The sequence below is a fragment of the Mytilus californianus genome, unplaced genomic scaffold (assembly GCF_021869535.1).
Source record: "Mytilus californianus isolate M0D057914Y unplaced genomic scaffold, xbMytCali1.0.p SCAF_2, whole genome shotgun sequence".
Classification (NCBI taxonomy): Eukaryota; Metazoa; Mollusca; class Bivalvia; order Mytilida; family Mytilidae; genus Mytilus; species Mytilus californianus.
In genome coordinates, this window is record NW_026262668.1 from 123,290,568 (window position 1) to 123,314,105 (window position 23,538).

Sequence of the window (23,538 nt, forward strand, 5' to 3'; positions counted from 1 at the left end):
ACGAACAGCCAAACTAGGATGATCGGGGAAAACAACAAACATGTCTTAACAATGAAATGAGATATATCTTACCACAAACAGCCATTACTGGAATGATCGAAGAACAAAACAAACATGTATTAACAATGAAATGAGATATCTCTTACCACAAACAGACAAAATAGGATGATCGATGAACAAAACATGGACGTTTTAACAATGAAATGATAGATCTCGTTCCACGAACAACCATTACTGCAAAGTTCGAAAAACAAAACAAAGACGTATTAACAAAGAAATCAGATATCGCTTACGAACAGCCTAAACTAGGATGATCGAGGAAAATAATAAACATGTATTAACAATGAAATGAGACATCTCTTACGACGAAACAGCTACAACATACATGATCGATGAAAATAACAATATAAAAATAAGGAGATGTGGTATGATTGCCAATGAGACAACTATCCATCTAAGTTTAAGTGAAGTGGATGTAAGCAATTATAGGTAACCGTACGACCTTCAACAATAAAAAAAAACCCATACCGTACAGTCGGCAATAAAAGGCCCCGACACGAAAAATATGAAACATGTATTAACAATGAAATGAGATATCATTCTCTTACCACGATTAGCCACAACACGGATGATCGATAAAAATAACATACACGTTTTAACATTTCTTACCTCGAACAGTCACATGAACTAGTATACGTTTTTGTTTAGGGGTCAACTGAAGCCCGACTCCGATTGCGGGATTTTCTCGCTGTGTTGAAGACCCATTGGTGGCCTTGGGATGTTTTCTGCTCTATGGTCGATTTGTTGTCTCTTTGACTCATTCCACGCTTCCATTCGCAATTTTATTTACAACTAGTATGATCGAAGAACAAAGTAAAAATGAATTAACAATGAAATGAGATATCTCTTATAACGAACAGCCTCAACTTGGATGATCGATGAACAAAACAAACATCTATTAACAATAAAATAATATTAAATCTATTGTCATTTAAATTTTTTGATTCGAGCGTCACTGATAAGCATTTTGAAGACGACACACGCGTCTGGCGTACACAATTTCAATCCTGGTATCTATGATGAGTTTTAATTAGATATCTTATAAACTAATTTTGTATTAGATATCTTATATACTCATTTTTTATAAGATATCTTACTTATCTGTATAAGATATCTTGAAAATGGAATTCGTATAAAAACGGTTTGCCATACAAGTTAGATGATAGGTCAACTAAACAAAACAAATCGAAAGACACTCAATTTCATATTTTATTTGTATGCCCCCGCCGTAGCGGAGGGGGCATTAAATGTTACTCTTGTCCGTTCCGTCCGTCCGTCCGTCTGTCCGTACTGTCCGTCCGTCGCGTACGTCCCAAAAATTGGTTTCTCTACTTTTAGTATGCCTCAACCAAATGTTATTATTAAAAATTATACACAATGCTTATTACCACAAAACACAGATCAAGTTCGAAATTGGGTGGCGTCACTTTTACCGTTCATGCCCCTTTATAAACATAAAAGTTGCTGAATTTTTCGTTTCTGTTCTCTAACTTTAGTTTGCCTCAACCAAATGTTATGAAACTTAAACACAATGCTCATTACCACAGATCAAGTTTGAAATTGGGTGGCGTCACTTTTACCGTTTTTGAGTTATGCCCCTTTACCTTTATAAATGGAAAAATTGCCAAATCTGTTGTATCCGTTCTCTAACTTTAGTTTGCCTCAACCAAATACACAATGCTTATAATCATAAAACGGTCTTAACTACGTGAATCCTGCATCTGTATGTGGAAGTTGACTCATGCATATTTACAAGCGGGGCATCTGTGGCTTATAGGCACATTCTCCATTTATTTACAAATTAATTACAATCTTGTATTGCAAAATGGATATCGTTTAAATCAAACTTAAATGCAAAGGATTCCAAATTATAGCAACTTAACAGATGTGTCCACATATTCATGTATTCTTTCAGAGGATCACAATTTAATAAATGTATTTGAAGCTTTAAGTTTTTTTTATAAATGAGTGTGTTTTATTTGATTTACTGAACTTAAAAACACTTTATAAATTTGGTACGTTCGAAGCGCTTTGCTGAATTAACCTTCGTCGACCAGGAACGCATAACAAAATAAATTTATCACAGCCACATATGTGTACAGTAAGCTTCTTACATCATTGGCTTATTTCTAAATAGGTCCTCAAATAATAAGCGCCTGGAGAATGCCAATAAACTGCAATTTTGAGAGATTTTGGCAATTTTTTAGTATTTTTCCAAAAAAGTACAAAAAGGACATCGTTAACCTAATCCAAAGTTATGTTAGAAGTAAAGAATTCCGCTCTCGGTTCTAAGGGCCTTCTTAAACTTGCAGTGTGGAGAAAGTTTCTTTGTTCCATGTTTAAGGCCTCACTGTGACTTGGAGGTGAAGAACAGCAATGAAAGTGCTGTTCCTTTGCTTTCTGTGTTTTGTGCTGTGCATATACTGATTTTGTGACATATATAGATACCCCATATCGTTCTTTTTTCTATTACAAGTATTGTCTTTCGGATACACAATTATTCATTTTGGTTAGCGATGTCCTTCGATGCGAAATTTGACAAAAACCTGTAAAATTTGCCTTTTTTTTTTAAATGCCGTCAACAGCATTATATAGCGCTGATTAACTTAATGATTATATGACAAAATGTAAAATCGTGTGACACTATTTTAAGTATATGATATAAGACTCATTAAGGTTTCAATTTCGAGAACGATTTGACGTGTATATTTGGAACATGTGAGTGAATCAAAATACTGGAGAAATTGTCCAAACTCCTTATGAATTCAAGAATGCATAAATACCTGAATATGTGAGAAGCTATAGGAAAAAGGGACATAAAAAATAGCCGAAATCATATAATGTCAACTGTACCTGAGGGAGCTGGAACCTTAGTTTCATTATCATTTCTGAATTTTAACAACGGAAAATATCAGATCAAGAAGGCCTTTACAGTCAACGTAAGAAGTATACATAGAATGATCAAATATTTATCATTTTCCCTTACATACACATTTGACTGCAATAAATTGCACAATGATATATTCTTCTTGCATGTACAAAGCTCGAGGACTGACAGTGTATATTGAGTATATATTAAATATATTTGTGATCGTCTTATTCGGTGTTATTATAATTATAAACGTCAAATAAAACAATCTTGGCCTTAGCCTTTTCTTTTCTAGATTTATTTTTCAACAAGAACGCCAACGAACAAAGAAGCGAAAATCACATACATAAAAAGAAGAAAAGAACATTATTTTATTTTTCTATGCGTTCAAGGAAAAAAAACATGCCGTACGGTGACCTATAGTTGTTAATTTCTGTGTCATTTTGGTTTCTTGTGGAGAGTTGTCTCATTGGCAATCATACCACATCTTCTTTTTTATAATCATTATTTAATACTAACCTAATATGAATTTTTAAAGCGAACAGTCCTAATGCACTATATGTTCTCGTATGTTCTGGTGAATTCCCCAATTATTTGACCTGCAGGACAACAAGAGGCACAATAGAATTAAATATATAATGACAGTAATCAATACAAACTGACGATAGACGGAATTATTATAGAACTAATTTGAAATATCTCTCGAGAATTTTATTCCAGAAAAGACCATTACAGTCATCTATATTGCATCTTTTATCATAGCATCAGATGTCTAACTGTTTTTTCACCCTGATGACAAAATTATATTGTTTCTGAACATCTGCTTTATTTAAAGAGAAACAAAATAATTCATTTCGTAACACAATCATAGACGATTGATTCCAGGTATAATTGGTAAATATTCTATCACTCTATGTCACGTACTCTATGGCACGCAAGCATACCGTCTTAAGATTTTCAAAAATGTTGGAAGCATTAAACATATTTTTTCATTCAGAAACAAACTTCAAATTTACTGTACAACAATCCAGGGCCACAGATCATACTATATATTGTTTTACAGAATTAAGAACCAATATTCTACTTTTAAAACCAAAGAAACTAAGAATTTTGACACGTTATCAGCACCTTAACCTTTTTATCATGTATTTTGTTAAAACATTTAACTAAATGGTAAAGGTTCATTAGTAAAAACATACCAAGGCAAATAAATATAACTTAACATGTGACATTATGTCTCGTATTGATATTTCAGGTCCGTTATTTATAGCCAATAACCATTTGTGCAAAATGAATTATGTCCCGGGCTTTATTTTGATATTTACTTTCACTTGGCTTAGCTATGTTAAATTTTTGATTTAACGTTTCTTATATTTGGCGTCCTGAAGTCTAACACATGCCAAATCATCTTTGTAAATTCATAATTCCATGAAGTGCATGAAGTACGTACAGAGTTGTTAACAAGTTAAGTCGCATTGTCGATGATGACAATGTATCTATGGCACATTCGGGTACTTTTGTTCAATGATAAATCAAAGCCGTCAATAACTTCATTTCTCGGGTTTAAAAAAAAAAGAATTCTGCAGAATGAAACGAAATACAGTTAATTTGGTTGTTGATATAACCAGTCTATTCATTATCAGAAAATTGATAAATTGATAACACCAGTCCAGTAGTCATTATGTGATGATTGCTAACACCAGTCCAGTCATTATGTAATGATTGAGTCATTGAGTACAACAGTCAGTCATTATGTAATGATTGAGTCATTGATTAAGCAGTCCAGTCATTATGTGATGATTGATAGATTGATTAGACCAGTCCAGTAATCATGTGATGATTGAATCATTGATTACACCAGTGCAGTCATTATGTAATGATTGAGTCATTGATTAAACAGTCCAGTCATTATGTGATGATTGATAGATTAATTACACCAGTGCAGTCATTATGTGATGATTGATAGATTGATTAGACCAGTCCAGTAATCATGTGATGATTGAATCATTGATTACACCAGTGCAGTCATTATGTAATGATTGAGTCATTGATTAAACAGTCCAGTCATTATGTGATGATTGATAGATTGATTAGACCAGTGCAGTCATTATGTGATGATTGAATCATTGATTACACCAGTGCAGTCATTATGTGATGATTGAATCATTGATTACACCAGTGCAGTCATTATGTGATGATTGAATCATTGATTACACCAGTGCAGTCATTATGTGATGATTGAAAGATTGGTTAGACAAGTCCAGTAATTATGTGAGGATTGAGTCATTGATTACACCAGTGCAGTCATTATGTGATGACAAATAGATTGATAACACCATTCCAGTCATTATGTGATGACTGATAGACTGATAACACCAGTTTAGTGATTATGTGATGACTGATAGATTGATTACACCAGTCCAGTCATTTTGTGATGATTGATAACACCAGTCCAGTCCAGTCATTATGTGATGACTGATAGATTGATAACACCAGTCCAGTCATTATGTGATGACTGATAGATTGATAACACCAGTCCAGTCATTATGTGATGACTGATTTATTATAATAACACCAGTCTAGTCATTATGTGATGATTGATAGATTGATAACATCAGTCCAGTCATTATGTGATGACTGATAGATTGATACAACCAGTCCATTCATTATGACTGATAGATTGATAACACCAGTCCAGTCATTGATTAATAAACCAGTCCAGTCATTATGTGATGACTGATAGATTAATAACACCAGTCAAGTCATTATGTGATGACTGATAGATTGATAACACCAGTCCAGTCATTATGTGATGACTGATAGATTGATAACACCAGTCCATTCATTGATTAATAAACCAGTCCAGTCATTATGTGATGACTGATAGATTAATAACACCAGTCAAGTCATTATGTGATGACTGATAGATTGATAACACCAGTCCAGTCATTATGTGATGACTGATAGATTGATAACACCAGTCCATTCATTATGACTGATAGATTGATAACACCAGTCCAGTCATTATGTGAAGTTGGATTGATTGATAACACCATTATGTGATAATGGACTGGTTGACAAAATCAAACTAGTCATTATGTGATGATTGAAGGATTGATAACACCAGTCCAGACAATATGTGATGATCGATTACAGATTGATGGCACAAAGTTAGTCATTATATATTGATAGCTTGATTGATGGTACAAAGTTAGACGTCATTGTGTAATGATCGCTTGATTGACGGCACATAATTAGTCATTATGTAATGATTGCTTGATTGATGACACAAAGTTAGTCATTATGTAATGCTGAATAGACGCGACAGCAATAAGTATTGTAAATATAAAAAAAAATATTGCGTTTTATTTGAAATAACCAAAATGCATTCATTATTCGAATACTAGAACAAAATGTAGGCATTTTAAAAACACATGTAGAATATCAAAAAGTTCGTTTCTATTATTCATTATCTGTTATAGACCATTTTATTTCTTAAATACACTATAATCACACAGGCACTTGTCTCTGAAAAAAAAATATTCCGATATATAACAATTTATCCTGTTAATAGCCTTCTGTTGTACAAACAACAGGCACAACAATAACGTTATTTGTACTTATAAAATCTCCTGTTACTACGCTATCATATTGAGAAAACGGTAATGTGAATATTTCTTTTTGTGTGACAGTTCATTTTGGGGTCCTCTTTGCGGTTCGCGTTCAAACTATGTCGATTTCTTTGAAAAATCCTTGGATTTAAACAATTAACCTTCAAGAGTCGGGTGTAAATTACAAGATAAAACAATATATGAACATGTCGGAAATAGGAAATTTAGTTGGACTCGCAACGAAACAGCAGAAAAGCTCGGCGAGCCTCGCTTTTCATCTTGTTTCTATAGCTCGTACAAATAAATTTTACATTTTCCGACAATGTACATGTATTATATATGTACATTTGTAAGAACAATTGGTTGATATTTTACGTCAATGCTAATTACTTTACAATAGCATGTCATTAAAGTCTGTTATGTTCTGAGTATCGATATTTCTTTATTCTGTATGATTATTAAGAAACGATTGTATTATTATTGGTTCCTTTCATACGAGTTTGTATTCCGTAATTATTGCTTATTAATTTATAACTATATAGCTGATATCTACTGACATATGTATATCAATCACATTAGTTTTCGCCGTAATATGACTTATTTTCTAAATAGAAAGTGAAGTCGATCGTAAATTATTCTATATTGGAACAAAATGCATTATGAAATAAATGTCAAATTTGAAGTACGGCCACTATAATTAATTCAATTGTCTGCTTCTTGTGAAGATGCCGGGACATCGATAGTTCATCTGATCATTAACGTCAAACGTGAGTTCATGCAACTGCTATGTCAAACAAGGACAAACCTTCCAATTATTTAATTTGGTTCAAACACAATTTTTTAACTTTACAAATTTGGTGTTTCATGGCAAAATAACGAGCGGCCCCATACAAGTGTATCCTTAAGGTATAAAACTGTTTGTCATGTAAGTTATAGAGATGTTAAAAAGTTGTAATTATGAACAATATTGTAAATTTGAATTAAATGTATTGAACAAAAATAATATTAAACAAATTGAGGAAAACAGAAGTGCTTTATCGCGATTTAAATGTGGGATCGCTCCCCTTAAAATAGAAACTGGAAGGTATGAAAGAACAGAAGTTCATGGGAGGAGGTGTTTTAACTGTAACTCTATTATTGAAGATGAACTTCATGTCATTTTAATTTTTTAAATGTAGATTTAAGACAAATCATGATACATGAAGCTATATGGTTTAATGAACGTTTTAACCTACTACCAGGTAGTGAAAAATTTATATTTTTATGTTGCTACTGTAGTTGCCAAAACCTGCAACCATATTTTATTGAGGAGAAACAGTAATTCATTTCACTAGTTTTAAAAGAAACAAAACGTTTTACATGTAGTATTGATAAACATTGTAAATTACAAATGTAAATGTGTCAAAATGTTTATATGTACATATATATATTGTGCCTTGAAGTCTCTCATAAATCTTTTAAAGATTGGTGCATACATTGCAAATGTTTTAACTGTTTTATGTGTTATTCTGTGAATCTTGTTTTATGTGTGTATGTGGTGAGAATATAATAAAATATTGAATCTGAATCTGAATCATATAATTATATATATTGTTTTCAATTTAGACTTATTTATATTTTTTCGTTTGGGCTTGTATTATATTTGCCTTCGGGCAATGATCCGTTCATCCTATTTCGACTCTTCAAAATTCAAGAGTCTATCCTAAATTGAGGTAAATTATATGGCCTTCCAAATACCGTTTCGATTCATAACATCAATGAAGAGACATTGATTGTCGAAATCCGGATATGGTGTACAAATTTTTGTACCTCATGTTTGCGTAATACCATCTTTCACCCCAAAATGAATAGAACCAAGCAATTTAAACTGGTATAATTACATAAAATTTAGAGTTGACAAAGGTAAAGAAATAGAAACAGAGACTGTGTAGTAATAAGTAATATAACCCAAATGTAAAGCACTGCGCAAATTCTCAGTCAATGCGTTTTGTTATAAAGATCCATTTTGTTACATCTGGTGATACGTTTATTTGGCAATCGCCAATGGCAGTCAGCAGGGTTTAAGAACATCAGTTGTTCGACCTGTTAGTCAAATGCGCTTTGTTAAAATATACTTTTTCACTTTTTTGGTCTTTTGGAAAATGTTGTTTGTGCTGTATTTAGACCCCTCTAACATTACATAAGGAATCTTAGTCTCAAATCTGAGCTCCAAGCAAATGTGATACTTTCTCGATTATGCAGGAATTTGATTCTCGTCCAATATTGGAAAATGTTACATTTTTACCTACGCAATATACGAAAAGGTATACAGTTTTAAAATCTAGATTATATGAAAAGGGTGGGGTAACAGAACCCCAGCGGCACACCCATCAATGAAGTATTGAAGTGCCCCCAAGCATACTAAATACTAAAAGTTCAAATTCAAAGTAAAAAGGCATCTGTGCATTCATCTTAGAGATTTAATAGATACCAGAAATTAACGCTAGACAGATTTGCTTATCCTGAGTATTATCGTCACTATATCATTTTTCTCTTTAAACCGTTTTGTGGCGTGGCTTTCCAAACCTTTGGTCTTAAGCATACGAGGTAATGGTTATTACATAAACACGTGTTATCATAACGCGTGGAAATAATATACCATACGTTTTTGTACTGTAAAATTTCATCGATCTAAAAGTAGGTCTCATTTGAAACTCTGTTACTCAAGTGAAGACTATTAAATGTTTTGCTGTTTTTTTTTGTGTGACAAAATCTTAATCTTAAAATATTATATCATCAAAATAATTCAAGCTAAATGTCAAACCCAATTTAATTGTATTTTCAACATTCAAATTTCTCCGATTTAATTATGCTTATTTGAATTCATAGCTTGTTGGCAAAACCAAAAGAAAATTGATTTAAATATGATGAATCAAATTAAAGGTATCTAGAAATAATAATGCAAAGTCAAAAGTCTAATATATCAGATCTCATGGCATAGATAGACGATAATAAGATATTTTATATATGATTAACGCACAATAAACTATAAATGTTCATACAAATATTCACATTTCTTTGTAAAAGTAGCTTGTTTTTAATAAAGAAAGAAACATTTGAATTTGCTTCTCTAGAATATGTTCATCACTTAAAAATTAATAACATTAATATCTTAATATGAAACAAAGTTTTACAGCAAACTATCTTGTTTGTAAGATAGTTCCTTTTGAGAAGATGTCAAAACGAGTAGAAGCAATTTTGGTCAGTTATTCCATAATACAAAAGTACATCATTATTGATGTACGATTGTCTTCTGAACATGGAAAGACCATTTTTTTTTAAGTCATTATGGCCCTTTTATTGCCAAATTCGTGGGGCGAAGATGTGAACATAGTTTACAATACTTTTGTTACCGGTATTATTGAAAGGAAGATTCAAATTTCATAATTTAATTTGAATTATAACCAAACCTTTTATGTGCTCGTTTTAACACTGCAGCATTTTATAACAAAAACACATTGATAGAACTATTGCACGGGTGTCATTCGGTATGTCGAGAAAAAATGATCGTTAAAGAATAACTAATGGTGGTCAAGCATTACAATTAAAAGTGTAATTCTACTTCAAAATCTGTGAAAAATTTGCTGTATTTTCAAAAATTGGAACAAATCAGAAAAAAGAAATATGTCTGTCAACTTCCTTCTAAATACTGTGAACTACTTTTTACGAAAACACAAAAGGCGACACACAATTCTATAAAATCATTAAGAAAAAAAAATCACGTTTTGTATCTATAGTGGACACATTCTAAAATATCATAATTTATTTGAAACTTAATTTATAGTGTGTCAGATAGTCCAGTAAAATAAAAGTATGTTATTACTTGAAAAATTTCATATAATTTTGAAAAAAGTATGATTTTGTTGATTTTTAACCAAAATTGATCGCGAAGACCAGGTAACGCGTTGTTTTGACCGTGAAAGACCTAACCCGAATAATTCAGTCGTTATATTCCACTGCTCTACGATGGCTACCATGCAGAGTCTATGACAAACGAGATGATTTCAATTTTGAAATTGCTAATTCACCTTCTCAGCAATTTACAAACTTCATACGCGTATGTAGTATACATTTCTCAATTCGTCCGATTTTCAGGAGCTTGCAGCTGCTACACAGAGTTTGTAAAACGTCATTAGTGTCTGAGCAAAAACGTTAATGAGCCAGGGTTTTTAGAAAGAACGTCTCATCCTTTTTCTCAAAAAGCTCATTGGAAAGTACCAAGACCTTATTGATAGATATTCAGTGACTACTTAGCAAATAATACAGGTTGGTCTTGAGTTAAAGATTCTATGTGCTGACTCTGTGTAGAATTTTATCTACTTTGCAGTTTTACCTTTATTTGTTTTTGAACTATTATGTTCTATTTGGTCGTATGACTCTTGACGTCGTTCGGTGTATGTGCATTCAGCTTTCAGGTTTTTGGCTTTATGTGTTCTGTATGCGGATGTGTCCAGAGATGCGATTTGGACACATGCAGTTTTAATGATGTAGTTTTCAATTGCATACCGTTGCATTTATATTTTATTTATTTTGTATTTTATCGGGAAAGTGTATATGTCATTATACTTTACTATACTGACTGTATTATCAACTACAAAAACTTTTTTGTTGGCGTCTTTGTTTGATTTCATTGTAAGTGTGTTTGAACGTCTGTGATGTATGTTTACACAGTTTCGGCTGCTGGATCCCAGTTATGGCCACGTTAATTAATTATGTCTGTTTGGATTGCTCACCCAATTTGGCAATATAACGGAAAATTAAACAACTGTCATACAAGTGGGCGTTTTAGCTTACTAGAAAATTAGGTTAAATCCACCGTTTTCTTGGAAAAATGCCTGTGCCAAGTCAGCAATATGACAGTTGTTTTCCTGCGTTTTTTTTAAATAATTTTTTTTTTTCCAATTTACAAAAATCAACAAGGATCTTCGTTTTATAGATAGGACTGTGCATACAAATAAATGGAAATCAAATGAGACAATCTTAACTTTTCATACGACATAAAACTCATGCAGGGCGGACAGACGGACTTATATTGTTATAAGGCAACTAGTCGACGTGGTATTATCAAACAATCAGATGTAATGGCATTGAACCATTATAGCCCTATTCACAAACAAAAGTGAAGCGGAATAATTCATGCAAATCCAATATTTTGTTATATCAATTACAAATATGAATTAGCATGTGTTTAAAGAAAGACTTGATCGTTTTTGTGGAATTTTGCAATAACGAATAGGCGACAGCATATCTTTCACGATCATCAAAATGCGGTACCCGATCTTTCACGATCCGAATTTAAAATTTTTACACATATTCCCATTTTTGCAAAGTTTCTGATTAAACTAAAACAACGTATCTTTAAGAACTATTTTTAACAGTAATACTGAACGATAATTTAAAGACAAAAGTAGTTTATGTAGGGAATGTATCTCCCTCATAGGTCATAAATAGAGAATGTATCTCCCTCATGCAAAGCTCTGATTCCTGGCCCGGCTTTGGCTATACTTTTTTGTCCTTTTTGGTTTACAGCGCTTCATCTTTTTTAATAAGCTTTGGATTTCAAATATTTTGGCCTCGAGCATCACTGAGGAGACATTGATTGTCGAAATGCGCATCTGGTGCAGAAAAATTGGTACCGTTTTTGTTATTATGCATTAAAAATTTGAAAAAAAAAATCATGTTTGTTTACATTTTTGATTTCTTGAAATTTCGATGAGTCATCTGAGTTTTGTGTGTAGTCTTATAAAAAAAAAACTGTACTTTAAAACATTGATTTTTCTCGGATACTGATCATAATGTTGAATCATTTTGACAGACAGTTTAATTTTTCCAATATTTATAATTCATTAAATTAGATTATTTACTGACGTTGCATGTGTTTTCTCGATAAGATTTCCTTCACGATCCAATCGCATACTTGACCACCGTTACTTATTTTTTCACGATCATTTTTCTCGATATACCGAATGACAGCCGTGTCTTGACAATGAATTGTGTCTTAACGTTCGTAGCTCGGTCATTTTACAGAAGTACTTACAATTTTCATCTCGTAAAACTACAACTATTATAGTCTGATTTTCAAATTACTCAAGGACTGGTTTTGTATTAAACTGCTACAAATGAACATGTACAAAAACGTCAATTATATAAATAATAAAACATCTAATGTGAGTAAGTGCATAGTCCTGTCTTCACATAACATGCCTTATTTTTACATAATTCAAGCAATTCTTAAGTTAAAATAACCACTCACGTCAAATGGTGAAAGGCATCAAATCCAAAACCAATTCTAAATAATTCTGTTTTCATCAATTTATAGTTAAAAGGAAATCATTTACGTGTTTGTGCATCGTTATGCGGAGAAAAATTGGCTTTTCTACCAATAACTGCTTTGATAATCTAATCGGCTGGTGATACTAATTCCCGTAATGTTTCCGCTGATGGTTTAGTTCCGAACACAGGAAATAAATTAATGCTCATAATACTTGTATAGGTGCTGTTCGATTAAAAAGCTTTTATCTTTTGCCACTTTCCTAAAAAAAATAATTTCTGCTGTCTAAGGAAAATGTAACAAACATTTATTAAATTTGTATTCCTATGATGGAAATTATTTAATTTTCTATCCATCATTTTCCTTTATCATTCTTTTATTGGGGTGCAATTCTGATGATAAACGATCAAACAGTTGACAGACTATTCCGTAACCTACTTTAAAACTTGAATATGTATGATTATTTTCTATAGAAATGTTGTATATATGTGGCTTGTTTGATTGAATTCTCGACTTTATCCTGGTATCTCTACAATAGTTTCTTATTCAAATTGATATTTAAGAAATAAAACCGATGCTTTGTTGAAAAAGAAGATGTCTATGATACATTAAAACATGACAGCTCTACGTCCAAGCGTGAAAATACAAAAGAGAATGTTTTCTCTTTTGAATTGTTTTCAATTTAATTATTTCACAACCTCTTAGAGCTTACGTTTACGTAATTGGTTTTGCTTATTGTTGAACCGTACTTTAAACTATAACAGCTGTTCACATCCAATTTTCTTTGGTCTTTGGCGGATATTTGTCTTATTGTCAATCATACCACATCTCCTTACTTATGTATTGAAAAGCAAAGGTTGAGTAGTAATAACCACAATAAAACAGTAAATGTATATATGTACCACTACAGATGTGTTCTTTATGACAGATGATGTGTTCCTTATAACAAGTCTTGACAGATGTTGTGTTCCTTATGATAAGTCGTGACATCTTATGCGTTCCTTATGACAAGTCGTGACATATATTGTGTTCCTTATGACAGATGTTGTGATCCTTATGACAGACGTTGTTTTCCTTATGACAGATGTTGCGCTCCTTATGATAGGTGTTGTATTCCTAATGACAGATGTTGTGTTCTTTATGACAGATGTTGTGTTCTTTATGACAGATGTTGTGTTCCTTATGACAGATGTTGTGTTCCTTATGACAGATGTTGCGCTCCTTATGATAGGTGTTGTATTCCTAATGACAGATGTTGTGTTCTTTATGACAGATGTTGTGTTCCTTATGACAAGTCGTGACAGATTCTGTGTTCCTTATGAAAAGTCGTGACATATGTTGTGTTCTTTGTGACAGATGTTGTGTTCCTTATGACAAGTAACGAATAACGAAAGAAGGATGGATTGGAACTACAACAAATGTAGTGTACTAAATGCAAACAACTAAGAAACGATTGTTGTAAAACTTTAGAACTTAATACTTAAATTTAACCATTTTAAAAATTAATATACTAGTTTCCTTAAAAGAGTCAACCATTTAAATAAGAAATACAAGCTCTGGAATGCCATAGAAATTTAGATTTGTTTACTTCATATGCAGATATTGCAAGAATATTACAATATACTACAAAAATTGGAAAGTCTACACTCAGACGATTCAAGGCATCCCTTGTAATATAGTTTCACCCAGGCCGATGATTTCTCAGGAAGGATGTTTCTTTTGTATGCTTTAAATGTTATCGTGTCAACATGTCAACAAATTATAAGTATTAAAAACTGGCTCTTTTATCACCTACCACCTCTTTTATATTACATATTGTTAAAATATTATACATTTCCTAAACACCATCTTCTCATTGTTCTCATACAATATATAACTTCGATAAAGAAACAAATCTGTAATTGTAGAAATATTGAAGTTTATAACAGCTTCGATATGGGCACACTGTGTGTTGTTACTATAACCAAACTATAAACCTTTATCGCGTGCGTCACTGGGTATCGATAACAATGATTTCACGCATTTACAGTATGCCAGGGACCTCATAGGGGATGTACAAAGATAACTATATTTAGTTTAGAATGCTGTGAGGTCGTTGATCAGAGTCAAAAAACTTAATGGGTCTATAAATACCTATGCTACATCTATCTTTAAAGACCCAAATGTTACAATACAACTGTCCTACCTCCATGACAAATATGTTGTTGTCCCCGCAGATAAAGCCCCAAACATCATCGTTTTTGTGTGTAAATCACATTACATAACCTGCTTAATAAATGAACAAGGTATTGACAGTTCACTTGGAAACTCAACATATACCCCACGACACTTACCTATATATAAAAGATATTAAAAAAAAACAAAGTTTTCAAAAATATTAATGAATAAACATTGATAGTATGAATAGTAAAACCTAGACGTACAATTTATTTGTTTCCTCTGAACCAGAGAAATACAATTATTCCATTTATTTCTCATTTTGTCCAACTGTCAGGTTTTGTGATTGATTAGAAGACGAACTGTTTGTAGTTTGTACAAAAAATTTTAAATGACGTTTATTTCACAAAGGATATGGAAATAAGTGATAGGTCGTGCAGGTCAATCAATCCATACTTCTAAATATTACAACGAATTTATTCTTACAAAATTAGTGAGCTGTCAAGAAAAAGAAATAAAGAAACCGTTTTGAAAAAAAGAGGGCAAAAAATGCTATGTTCGATACACGATAGATTATTTCTCATAATTTTACATTTTCGAATAAAGTAGGGAAAAAACTATTTCGGGGATGATTAGTTTCTTTTCCTTGTGTAAATTATGTTTACTATTTGACAAACTATTTACATGCAATTCTTCTGTTCAAGTCCTTACAATATTGAAGATCGAAACAGTGCAATAAATGGTTACAGACAGAAAACTCCATACGATTTTTAATAATTATGTTGACGTATTTTATGACAAAAAAGCCAAACAAATGAATACTTTTAATATCGAACATGGTAATTACTGAAAAAGTGTGAATGCATTCCTTTAAAACAAAATATGCGTTCATACAAAATGTTAAAAAAAATATTGTTTAATAGGACTTAAAGTCACTTGCCTAGCTACAAAGCAATTTCGTATATAGATCAGAAAACTGTTTATAACTTGCTTAATATGATCATTTTTGTTACTCGAGATGCGCGTTTCGTTTTCAAAAGAAAATTTTGATATCGCCGATTTTTTTTTTATTCTAATATAGTAATTCTAACTATATCTTTATATATCCTTACAGATTTATAATGTATTATGAGTGTTAATCGAGATGAAGAATTATTTACTTTTCTAATTTTTCAGTTGCATTACATTTATACTTGAAAATTTGTTCGAGTTTGCCTTCCAAACAATAACAGAATACTATATGGAAATTTCTATTTACAAAACATGATTTGAAAATTTATATAAAAAAAAAGAACAGGGAGGGACACATACTTTTTATATTTTGAAAAAAACATGATATAAACTAAATCTTGGCAAATTATTAATATAAACCCATCATCTATCGTAAGAGAGGAAATGTGATTTCGAAAAGACGTTAAGTAAGACACAACTAATAAACGTTGGTTCCTAAAAAATGGCATTCACCTTCCGGGCTCAAGGTATCTTTTGACGAAATTTGGTTTAGGTATTGTGTCTCCTTTACCATTAATTCAGAATTTCGATTGAAAATTCAGAACTATCAAACATGTCCTCCGCATATACCATAATGACGGTTTAACACTTTAAATCTATACTATGTACAAGGCCGTACTTTGACCTATAATTGTTTACTTTTTGCACATTGTTACTTGGATGGATAGTTGTCTCATCGGCACTCATACCACATCTTCTTATTTATAGCATGAACATAAGGAAATTAGATTTTATTGTTAATGAGACACATTCATATATTTCATCAGCTACATCTTTATATCTATTTAAAATCATTTTAATTTTCGTATGAAAATTATGATATAACACGGTCTTTTGAAAGCATGAATTAAAGGACATAACTAATTAACTAAGTACACATGTAAATTTTACAAACAAATTAACATTGGATTCAGCAGAATTGTGTAGCTTCTACAGAACTGTAAATTCAATCAGCTAAAGCATCTGTTGTTTTTATCCACCTTTTTGAATCATTTATTATTACAAACGTAATACTAACAAATGGGGACCCCTTATAATCTTAGAAAATCTTTGATTTGTTTAATCACGATTTTTTTTGGGGGGGGGGGGGGGGGGGGGGAGGGGGGGGGTGTACCTTGTCCAAATTATACCTAAAATAGTATAATGGTACACGTAAGAATTCATTTTCTGAATACAAAATTATATGCTAATGACTCTCGATAAAGCCTTTACAAGTGAGTTAATTTTTGCCATCTACAAACAGATGTTTGATCTTACAAAAACATATCCCATTTACAGTCAGAAGTTATGGAAATTGAAATGATAAAGCTATACTTTATTTTATTCAAAATATCAACGCTGATCATAATCGTTTGGGTGTTGAGGGAAAATTTCATATCAGTTATTTTTATCTATATTCTACTAAACCATTTGATAGTTCAATTAACATTGGCCACAAGTGAAACTCTGTTGACATAAATTATCATTGATATGGTCAGAATTATGCATCAAATGTTGATAAAACTTTTAATTTTTCGAAATACTAAGGACTTTTCATCCGGGAATAGCTTACCTTAGCTGTATTTGGCAAAACCTTTCAGAATTTTGAGTTCTTAATTGTATTCCACTTCTTACTTTATTTAGCCTTTTTATTTCTTCTTATAGACTAAACGCGCGTCTGACGTACACATTTTTAATCCTGGTATCTATGATGAGGTTATCAAATCCCAAAAAATAAAGTCATAACATACAAAGTATATAACAACCATTTAACACGACTAGTTGCATAGTTAATTACAAGGCTGATTTATTTTGAAATTATGTTAATAATGTTATTTTTGCCGTGTTCATTTAATAAAGTAAAACTTAATTAAAAAGATTTATAACTGACAGGAAAATTTCCATAATATATAATTTACACACTTTGAATCAACACCCGAGGCTTTTCGAAATCCAAAATGTTTATTCTTTAATGTCTGCACATTGTGTTAACCAAAATACAACGAATGGTGAATAATTTGTAAATTAAAACAGACAATTCATTTGTCGTTTGTTTTGTATTATTTGGTTGCTGTTTCATTGGTGTATACATCGCATCGGCTTTTTTATATATAAGTAGCATGTAACACATGACACAGCCTACCCATCTATGAAAAGTTTTCATATTTTCAGGATATTGCATGAAAATATATCGTTCCAAGGAGAGTTATGAATAAATCAAAAGCAACGAAATCAACAAAACCTCAATCTATAGCAGAACAGCAAATACAAAACTTGCGTTCGGCAACACGACCTCTTATCAAAAACCTGAAAGTAGTGTCAACATCACACAAGAGTGCACACGCTGAAATGTCTCGCCTTCTTTACTAATCATTGATATTATGTTGATAGTCCTAAATATAAAGCTTTATTACAACTGTCACATAAACTTAACATTAACCAAGTAAACTAAACATTGACCAATGAACCATGAAAATGAGGTCAAGGTCAGATGAACCATGCTAGGCAGGCATGTACAGCTAACAATTCTTCCATACAACAAATATAGTTGACCTATTGCTTATAGTTTAAGAAAAACAGACCAAAACACAAAAACTTAACACTGAGCAATGAACCTTGAAAATGAGGTCAAGTTCAAATAAAACCTGCGTGACTGCCAAATAGATCATAAAATATTTCCATACACCAAATATAGTTGAACTATTGCATATAGTATTAGAAAAAAAGACCAAAACTCAAAAAACTTAACTTTGACCACTGAACCATGAAAATGAGGTCATGGTCAGATGACACCTGCCCGCTAGACATGTACACCTTACAATCATCCATACACCAAATAAAGTAGACCTATGGCATACAGTATAAGAAAAACAGACCAAAACACAAAAACTTAACTATAACCACTGAACCATGAAAATGAGGTCAAGGTCAGATGACACCTGCCAGTTGGACATGTACACCTTACAGTCCTTCCATACACCGAATATACAAGACCTATTGCTTATAGTATCTGAGATATGGACTTGACCACCAAAACTTAACCTTGTTCACTGATCCATGAAATGAGGTCGAGGTCAAGTGAAAACTGTCTGACGGACATGAGGACCTTGCAAGGTACGCACATACCAAATATAGTTGAACTATTGCATATAGTATTAGAAAAAAAGACCAAAACTCAAAAACTTAACTTTGACCACTGAACCATGAAAATGAGGTCAAGGTCAGATGACACCTGCCCGCTAGACATGTACACCTTACAATCATTCCATACACCAAATAAAGTAGACCTATGGCATACAGTATAAGAAAAACAGACCAAAACACAAAAACTTAACTATAACCACTGAACCATGAAAATGAGGTCAAGGTCAGATGACACCTGTCAGTTGGACATGTACACCTTACAGTCCTTCCATACACCGAATATACAAGACCTATTTCTTATAGTATCTGAGATATGGACTTGACCACCAAAACTTAACCTTGTTCACTGATCCATGAAATGAGGTCGAGGTCAAGTGAAAACTGTCTGACGGGCATGAGGACCTTGCAAGGTACGCACATACCAAATATAGTTGAACTATTGCATATAGTATTAGAAAAAAAGACCAAAACTCAAAAACTTAACTTTGACCACTGAACCATGAAAATGAGGTCAAGGTCAGATGACACCTGTCCGCTAGACATGTACACCTTACAATCATTCCATACACCAAATAAAGTAGACCTATGGCATACAGTATAAGAAAAACAGACCAAAACACAAAAACTTAACTATAACCACTGAACCATGAAAATGAGGTCAAGGTCAGATGACACCTGCCAGTTGGACATGTACACCTTACAGTCCTTCCATACACCGAATATACAAGACCTATTGCTTATAGTATCTGAGATATGGACTTGACCACCAAAACTTAACCTTGTTCACTGATCCATAAAATGAGGTCGAGGTCAAGTGAAAACTGTCTGACGGGCATGAGGACCTTGCAAGATACGCACATACCAAATATAGTTATCCTATTACTTATAATAAGAGAGAATCTAACATTACAAAAAATCTGAACTTTTTTTTCAAGTAGTCACTGAACCATGAAAATGAGGTCAAGGACATTGGACATGTGACTGACGGAAACTTCGTAACATGAGGCATCCATATACAAAGTATGAAGCATCCAGACCTTCCACCTTCTAAAATATAAAGCTTTTAAGAAGTTAGCTAACACCGCAGCCGCCGCCGCCGCCGGATCGCTATCCCTATGTCGAGCTTTCTGCGACAAAAGTCGCAGGCTCGACAAAAAACAGACCAAAACACAAAAACTTAACTATAACCACTGAACCATGAAAATGAGGTCAAGGTCAGATGACACCTGCCAGTTGGACATGTACACCTTACAGTCCTTCCATACACCGAATATACAAGACCTATTGCTTATAGTATCTGAGATATGGACTTGACCACCAAAACTTAACCTTGTTCACTGATCCATAAAATGAGGTCGAGGTCAAGTGAAAACTGTCTGACGGGCATGAGGACCTTGCAAGGTACACACATACCAAATATAGTTGAACTATTGCATATAGTATTAGAAAAAAAGACCAAAACTCAAAAACTTAACTTTGACCACTGAACCATGAAAATGAGGTCAAGATCAGATGACACCTGCCCGCTAGACATGTACACCTTACAATCATTCCATACACCAAATAAAGTAGACCTATGGCATACAGTATAAGAAAAACAGACCAAAACACAAAAACTTAACTATAACCACTGAACCATGAAAATGAGGTCAAGGTCAGATGACACCTGCCAGTTGGACATGTACACCTTACAGTCCTTCCATACACCGAATATACAAGACCTATTGCTTATAGTATCTGAGATATGGACTTGACCACCAAAACTTAACCTTGTTCACTGATCCATCGAGGTCAAGTGAAAACTGTCTGACGGGCATGAGGACCTTGCAAGGTACGCACATACCAAATATAGTTATCCTATTACTTATAATAAGAGAGAATCTAACATTACAAAAAATCTGAACTTTTTTTTCAAGTAGTCACTGAACCATGAAAATGAGGTCAAGGACATTGGACATGTGACTGACGGAAACTTCGTAACATGAGGCATCCATATACAAAGTATGAAGCATCCAGACCTTCCACCTTCTAAAATATAAAGCTTTTAAGAAGTTAGCTAACACCGCAGCCGCCGCCGCCGCCGGATCGCTATCCCTATGTCGAGCTTTCTGCGACAAAAGTCGCAGGCTCGACAAAAACTGGTAGTGATATCAGGTGACCCGCAAGTGTGAACATCACAACACCGGGATTAAAAGCAGGTTATCCGAAAGTGTGAACATCACAACACCGGGAGTGATATCATAAGTTATGAAAGTATGAACACCACAAAACCGGAAGTAATATCATGTGTTCTAAAACTGTGAACATTACAAAACCGTGAGTGATATCAAGTGATCCAAAAGTGTGAACATCACAAAGCAAGGAAGGGATATCAGGTGTTTTTAAAGTGTATACATCATAAAACAATACGAACCGGAATGGGTAAAAGGTGTTCTGAAAGCGTGAATATCACAAAACTGGGAAAAAGTAAAATAACAAAAATACCGAACGCCAAGGAAAATTCACAACAGAAAGTCCCCCTACCAAATGGCAAAATCAAAAGCTCAAACACACTGAAGCCCGCCTCTGGGTGCGGGATTTTCTCGCTGTGTTGAAGACCCATTGGTGGCCTTGGGCTGTTTTCTGCTCTTTGGTCGGGTTGTTGTCTCTTTGACACATTTCCCATTTCCATTCTCAATTTTATAATAGGTAAAAATGTCAAAAATTTGGATACAACAGTCAACATTGTGTTATAATCTTAATCACTATAAAACAAACAAATATGTCAATTAAAAAAAAACAAAATGGCATATATTCAAAGCAAATAAGTAAGCAAAAATGAAAGACAAGAATACAAAAATGACTATAGCATAATAACACAATTGCGGGATGTATAAGTACCGAGCCACGACAAAAGGATATTACCAAAAATGAAATAAACAGTAAAGGTTAATAATTTACAAAGACAAATAAAAGAACACTATAACACGTAATTTTAAAAGATGATAAACAGCGTCAGTACCTAGAATCTATACTTCAAGACTATCATGTATTATTTGTGAAGTTGATACGGAATATTTGTCAACAAGGGGTTGGTATCTTCCGATGAACTTTTTTAGAAAAAAAAAAGAGACGTTCTTTGACATAACCCTGGTTCATCAACTTTCTGCTCAGACATTCGTGACGTTTTATAAACTCTGAGTAGCAGCTGCAAGCTCTTGAATGCAGAAAGAGTTGTTTAAATACATATATTTTAAAACTTTAGTGCCTGTCTTTGTAAGAATCAGGTAATTTTGAAAAAAAATCAAAACATGGGCGAAAAAAACCACCAACCTAACCATCCTGTTTTGAAGTTACCCTCATCCTGAGTTAGAAATGGTCGGTATTTCATTTCTGCGCGTCTGGTAACTCGAGAAATCTCTAGATAACATTTGGTTAGAATGATAGCAAATTACGGAGTTAGCTCCCTTTAATTGTAAATTTCTAGTGCATTTCAACCAAATTATATCTTGAATTACCAGAACAGGAAAAGGAAACAAATGTTATATTCGTGCACCATTATACATTTTGAACATGCATACATTAATGCCAACTTGAGTGGGTTTTTGTTTGTCTTGTTTTCACCACTGCCTGATTCTTAGGCAGATTGGCACTTTAAAATAACGAAAAAACACAAGAATTACATGGTAATAACTGTTAATGCTTTCAGCCGTCAAATCGGCTCTTCAGACAGTTTTTACCTTGAATTCATTGTGCTTTTTCGTTATTCATTTTTCAAATATACATTAATGTACCAAGGAACTTTTCATTTTCGAATATATATATATACATATAGACTAAAATGTTCTTGCTACTTAATTTTCAGTTTATATATATATATATCTACGGTGTTCTGAAAGTGTGTACATTACAAAACTTGGAATTGCGTCAGGTGTGCTGACCGAGTGAACATCTCAAAACCAGAAATATTATCAGGTGTTATGATATCACTCTGAAAGCACCGTGAGGGAGAATATATAACAAAATCAGGAGTGTTCTTTAAGTGTGAATATCACAATTTTCAAATTGTTGTATTTTTTTTTTTTTTTTAATGTAGATATATTTCTGATAGTCCATGCGTTCCCCCTATTTAGGAAGTTTCATTTCTGATTTCTTAACTTGTTGCTGTTCAAGTTGACAAGTTTATAAAAAAAAATATTTGTCGCATGTGTTCACAAAATGTTTGATGACTATGTGTTTCTGGTCTTTTTAACATATACGTTAAAACGTTATTTGGAAAAGTTGTTTTGGGATCTATAATCACATTTGAAAAATTTCATTTACATCGTCTGCTCAATAAACAATTTAAGTATGTAGCTGTTATAGTATGTAAAGGGAAAAAACAGTTAGTGTCATGCAGATGCACAGTATTATGTATA

At 32.8% G+C, this 23,538-nt stretch overlaps 1 long non-coding RNA gene across 1 annotated transcript; it reads left to right on the forward strand.

Annotated features, from left to right (window-relative positions):
- Positions 1 to 19,224: 19,224 nt before the first annotated feature.
- On the forward strand, positions 19,225 to 21,281 carry LOC127730873 (uncharacterized). The gene is made up of 3 exons (XR_007995336.1): positions 19,225 to 19,358; positions 20,350 to 20,501; positions 20,932 to 21,281. It is a non-coding gene; the product is annotated as an uncharacterized LOC127730873 (long non-coding RNA).
- The last annotated feature ends 2,257 nt before the right edge of the window (positions 21,282 to 23,538 follow it).